Here is a 6000-nt window from a genome sequence, read left to right as displayed (position 1 = left end):
ACCGCAAACATTCTTTATGGGCATTAATGATATTTAGAAATCAAAGAGCACCGCTAAAGTCACGCAAACGCTTGTTCGTTCAGAATTTAATTAAAACTCTGGATACGAGGTCAGGTGTACAAATAATTCAAATGAGTAATTCCTTATAACTTGCACTAAATTGTTGGCCCGTGTTGTTTCCCACACCCAGATGTAATTATGCACTCTGCTATTCTTTCATAATAGTTAATTCGCCAATTTGTTGATGTTTTTGGCAAGCTGCGTTCATTACATGAATACTTCAAAAGCATATTAGTATAAAATATTCACAGCCAAATCAAATATAACCACACCTGTCAAGCTGTGGCTGTGGTGGGAAGATGTTCTCTGAATTTCTGAAGCCCGTTTCAAACACCTTGTCTGCCCTGTACTGGAGTTTCAAAGAGGCATAGCTTGTAAAACACAAGCTCGCTGAACCTTCAGTAACCTTGTGGCGGTAAAGGGTAAGTGTCAAAAATGGCATGCAGGACTCCACCTCCACAATCAGCCCAACTATCACCCTATCCTTTCGCCCTCTGAACCCAAAAAGCCTGGCCTGACTATGGAGATGTAAAGAACGTGCGAAACCTTTAGCATGATTCCCCCTTTTGGTATATTACATCCATGGCCCCTGAGTGTTATGAGGCCACTTTGTTGAAGCGATCACTGTGGGCCTGAACGCTGGCCACCGCAATGCTTAGACTAACTGAATGACACAATGGTTTCTTCTCTAAATAAACAGATGTGGGGAGACTGTTAAAACTCCTAGCCCCCTTTTCTCTCTGCCAGAATTTTTTCCCTTCACTCCCATCTGCGAGCTGTAAGAGCAATTTCTCGCTCTCTTCTCCTCTGAGAAATGCTAAGTTTTCGTTCTGGGCAGCTGTAGAGCTGAGCCCTTCCCTTCTTATTTTACCGCTTTGATTAGATGATATCAGCTATCACTTCGGGGCCGCATAATTGCATCTCACTAGCTTTCTCTCTTTCGTTTTTCTTTCCCACAGGCACATGCTAAAGAAATTGCATATGTCAAGCCCTCGAGCAATACATTTTCTGTTTTAGGTTACAACAACAGTCACATTCTCTATCTAAGAGTCTTCTAATGTGATTTACCTGTTGCTAAGAGCATTTAGGAGAGGGTAATGACTATATGGTAATAGAGAGAAAAGGGGATACAGACACAGTATCATTCAGAAGTCTGGGGTTATTAAATTTGTGTGTGTGTGTGAAAAAGAAATTAATACTATTATTCAGCACAGCAGTGATGCATTAATTTGACCAAAAGTGACAGTAAAGATATTCATAATATTACATGAAGATTTCGAATTAAATTAAATGCTGAATTTAAAGTTTCTGCACTGTAATAATAAGAAATGTTTTTGAGCAGCATCATGTGACTGGAGTAATGATGCTGAAAATTCAGTTTTCACCACACAGAAATCAATTACAGTTTAATATATATTCAAATAGAGTTAGCTATAAGTTATATTTTTACAATATAACCTTTTATTGTATTTTTGAATAAATAAATGAAGAGCATAAGAGCTCACCAAACTTTTTTTGTAATGTATGTCTTAAAACAATAACAAAACACTTTATAAAACACACTATGTGTGTTATTACAGTGCGGTTCAAAAGTTTGGGATTAGTAAGATTTTTCATGTTTTTTTTTTTTTTTTTTTGTATTCTCTTAAGCTCATCAAGGCTGCATTTACTTGATCAAAATACAGAAAATAAAACAGTAATAATAATGGTTTTCTATTTTAATATATTTTAAAATAGAATTAATTCTTGTGATGCAAAGCTGAATTTTCATCAGCCTTTACTCCAGTCTTCAGTGTCACGTGATCCTTCAAAAATCATTCTAATATACCCATTTATTGTTAACATTAACAGCTGCACTGTTTAATTTATTTATTTATGCATTTTGTAACCTTCTGATGAATAAAAAATTAAAAAGAACAGCATTTATTCAAAATAGAATTATTTTCTAACAATGTAAGTGTCTATCACTTTTTTATCAATTTAACAAATCCTTGGTGAACAAAAGTATTAATTTCTTTAAAAAAGAAAAGAAAAAGAAATAATAAAAATGTACAGACCAAAAACTTTTAAATGTTTTTTTTTTTTTTTTTTTTTTTTTTCACAAAAAAAACTATTTTAATTAATGCTGTTCTTTTTAATTTTCCTGAAAAATAACACGTCCCAACAAAATATTAAGCAGCAAAGCTGTTTTAAACATTGATAATAAATCATCATATTAGAATGATTTCTGAAGGACCATGTGACACTGAAGACTGGAGTAATGATGCTGACAGTTCAGCTTTGCATCACAGAAATAAATTACATTTTAAAATATATTTGCCTAGAAAACAGTTATTTTACATTTGAAATAATATTTCACAGCATTACTGTTTTTTCTGTATTTTTGATCAAATAAATGCAGCCTTGATGAGCATAAGAATCTTACAGATCCCGATCTTTTGAACGTCAGTGTATATATGCATCGAAATTAATGTTTTGTTCCAACTGTGTTCCTGTTGCTCTAGATTATTAGGAAGCAGAACAATAAGTCTTTCAGAAAATGTAAAAAACCTTGGTAAAGTCATGCAGTTGCAATGGATACACACAATCAGTTAATAACTCTGCAATCCACAATCATCTATAAAAATACAATTGTCGTAACTCCCATGAGAGGCCTGTGAATCATCAAAATAGCTCTGGGTTAGGAAATTTTGTGAGAACGTGCTTTTTCAGTCACTATGAAGTCATATTATGCATTAAGCTGAATCAATTCAAAACAGCGGCACTGTTAAATAGCAATTAGACATTTAATATCTGGTTATTCCTGGAATTACACAGGCAAATTATTGTGTAGGGTTATTACAGGATAGCCTAGAATAATAGGGTGGGTTTGCATGTGTTGTTCTGTATGTGTATGATTATCAGATCCTGACTGGTTTCTCTGTTATCTGTACAACCCTCAGCCCAACTAATCTATTCTCTGGTCTCCAGCTTTAAGCATAACCATGTGTATAAAAAGCAAGACTGTGCCTGCAAAACATTTCATTATTTTGACATATGATGATTCTAGCTCTAAACAGAGTCTCAGGTTAATAATAGGCAGCTGGGCAGTTATGACACTTTCTAGCTGCCACTATCTTAAACTTACTATGTGGAAAATTGAGAACGAATAAGCTTTAAACACTTTACTTGACATCTTTATATATAATGCATTATAAAAGCATTTTAACACATGAGTAATTATAAGCATAGTTAGAATACATAATACTTATCTATTTTTTTACACCTTTAAAAAGTATAATACATTAAAACTAATGACAAACAACCAGATGTAGATGCAGCAACAAAGGAATCTCCAAATAATGCATTTTAACAATTATTTTTGAAATGAAATAATGCATTGCCATTTAATGTAAATTATGAATACCTATAAGGCTTCAAATAAAGCGTTACAGAATTTATGCAGCTTTCATCAGATGCCGTTTCTTTCAGCTCCTCTAAATATGTTGCCTATGTGTCTGCTATTGACAGGGATGAAAGGAAATATGCAGGAAAGTGTCATGCAACAGTAAAATTTTACTGCATCCATTAATAAAGCTGTTTTTAATTATAACCAGATGTGACCTTATTAGCCAAGTAATAAATTCACAACTGCATAAATCTCACTCAGAGAAATTGCATGCTCAGCATTCACACCGCACAGCGTTTTATGAATCCTATTTGTTACTATTATAAATAATCAGGAATGCAAGCTGTCGCTAATCAATAGGAAAAACACTCTTTAAAGAAACCTTGCAAGAAACAGATGCTCATTTGCAATACACGCCTAAAATTCCCACACAACACTCATCACTTCACTCTCAGCTGAGCTCAGTTAATGACAACATATCTAGATGCTGGTATTTTGCAATAATGCACTCATTAGTGTCTGGTTTCTGCAAGTAATGCCATTGCTTATGACTCTGGAGTCCCACAGATGTCTTCAGACATATTCATCACTTCAAGCCTAAAGGTCACTGCTCAGTAATCCATCGGGAACTTGCTTCTTTTCCTCCCGGAGTATGGTTCAGGCTGAGGTTACAAACATCACACTAGATTTATGTTCAGGGAGGTTGCACTTTTCTACCATGGGTTGTAATGTTGTGTGATTGCCCTGTCATGGTTGCCCGTGGTAGTACATGGTTTTTAAAATCAGCTTGTCAAGTTTTAAGGCCTTATGGAAGACATGCTATCTTTATTACACTGAGAACTTACTTTGCGAAAGTGTCGGTTTTAGTAAATAACAGAACATTTGCAAATAACTGAAACTAATTTAATCAACCAAGTTGTTTTTTTTTTTCAAATGTACTCACCTATATGGAGTGCCATCTATATTAGCGATGTATATTAAATTTTAGAAATTAAAAAAATCAATTTTAGATGACATCAATGAATGAGTAGTTTAATTCATGGTCATGTTGTATTAATTTGTACAAATTAGTTTTAGTTTTAGTTAAATAAATAGTGGTTAAATTAAGCAATAAATATGTTAAATTTCTATATTATTTTGCCAATCATTTAAATACTACAAATGGAAATCACATACATAATGTATTAGGGGTCAACGATATGTGTTTTTCAGGGCCGATGCCGATACCAACTATTATATTATGAACTGATATGTATTTCTGGTGTATAAATGAAAATTGATGTCAAAATTAATAATAGCAAAGGCTCTGACAAAAACTTTCTTTAAATGTTTTAAAATTATTTTATCTGCAAAACGGTTTTCAAAATTACCGATACCGATAACCATAAAAATGCTATAACCAGTCGACCCCTACATATATGTATATGTATATACATTATGTATATACATTACAAAAAGATATTCTTATTTTAAATGTTGTATTTTTTTTTAATTAACTTTAAGTGATGGAAATATGACAACAAAGGTCACTTCAATGTAAAAATAATGTAAAAAATATCAAAGAAAAAAACACTTTTTTTTCTTTTTGTTTAGTGATGGCTGTTCATGAGTCCCTTGTTTGTCCTGAATAGTTAAACTCCCTGCTCTTCTTCAGAAATATCCTTCAGGTCCCACAAATTCTTTGGTTTTCGACATATTTGTGTATTTGAACCCTTTCCAACAATGACTGTATGATTTTGAGATCCATCTTTTCACACTGAGGGTAACTGAGGGACTCATATGCAACTATTACAGAAGGTTTAAACACTCACATGATGCTTCAGAAGGAAATCCAATCTGTTAAGAGCGGGGGGTGAAAACATTTGAACAAAATGAAGACGTGTACATTTGTCTTATTTTGCCTAAATATCATATTTTTTCGTTTAGCACTGCCCTTCAGAAGCTACAGAAGATACTTACATGTTTTCACCCCCCGGCTCTTAATGTATTGTGTTTCCTTCGGGAGCATCAGTGAGTGTTTGAACCTTCTGTAATAGTTGCAAATAAGCCACTCAGTTGTCCTCATTGTGAAAAGATGAATCTGAAAATCATACATTCGTTGTTGGAAAGGGTTCAAATACACAAAAATGCTGAAAAACTACAGAACTTTGTTTTCCTAAAGGATTTTCTGAAGAACAGTGGGCAGTTTAACTGTTCAGGACAAAAAAACAGCTGTATATCATTCAGGTAACAACACAGTATTAAGAATCAAGCATATTTAAACTTTTGAACGGGGTCGTTTAAAAAAAAAATCAACTATTATTTTCTCTTGTGGACATATTTTTTGTAAACGTATTTTATGTGAAATATCCTATTTAGGTCAGTACTAAATAAAAAATAACATGCATAAAATAATTAACATTGTGCAGATTCTGCAAGGTGTATGCAAACTTTTGACCTCAACTGTAAATGGGTATGCATAATTAAATATGTACCAATAACTAATAAAAAAATGTTAGCTAATAACTAATACCTATATATCATGCATCCCTAATAATTATACAGATAAATAT

This window comes from Labeo rohita, chromosome 5 (genome assembly GCF_022985175.1).
Source record: "Labeo rohita strain BAU-BD-2019 chromosome 5, IGBB_LRoh.1.0, whole genome shotgun sequence".
In the NCBI taxonomy this organism is placed as follows: Eukaryota; Metazoa; Chordata; class Actinopteri; order Cypriniformes; family Cyprinidae; genus Labeo; species Labeo rohita.
Note: the sequence above shows the minus strand (reverse complement) of the source record.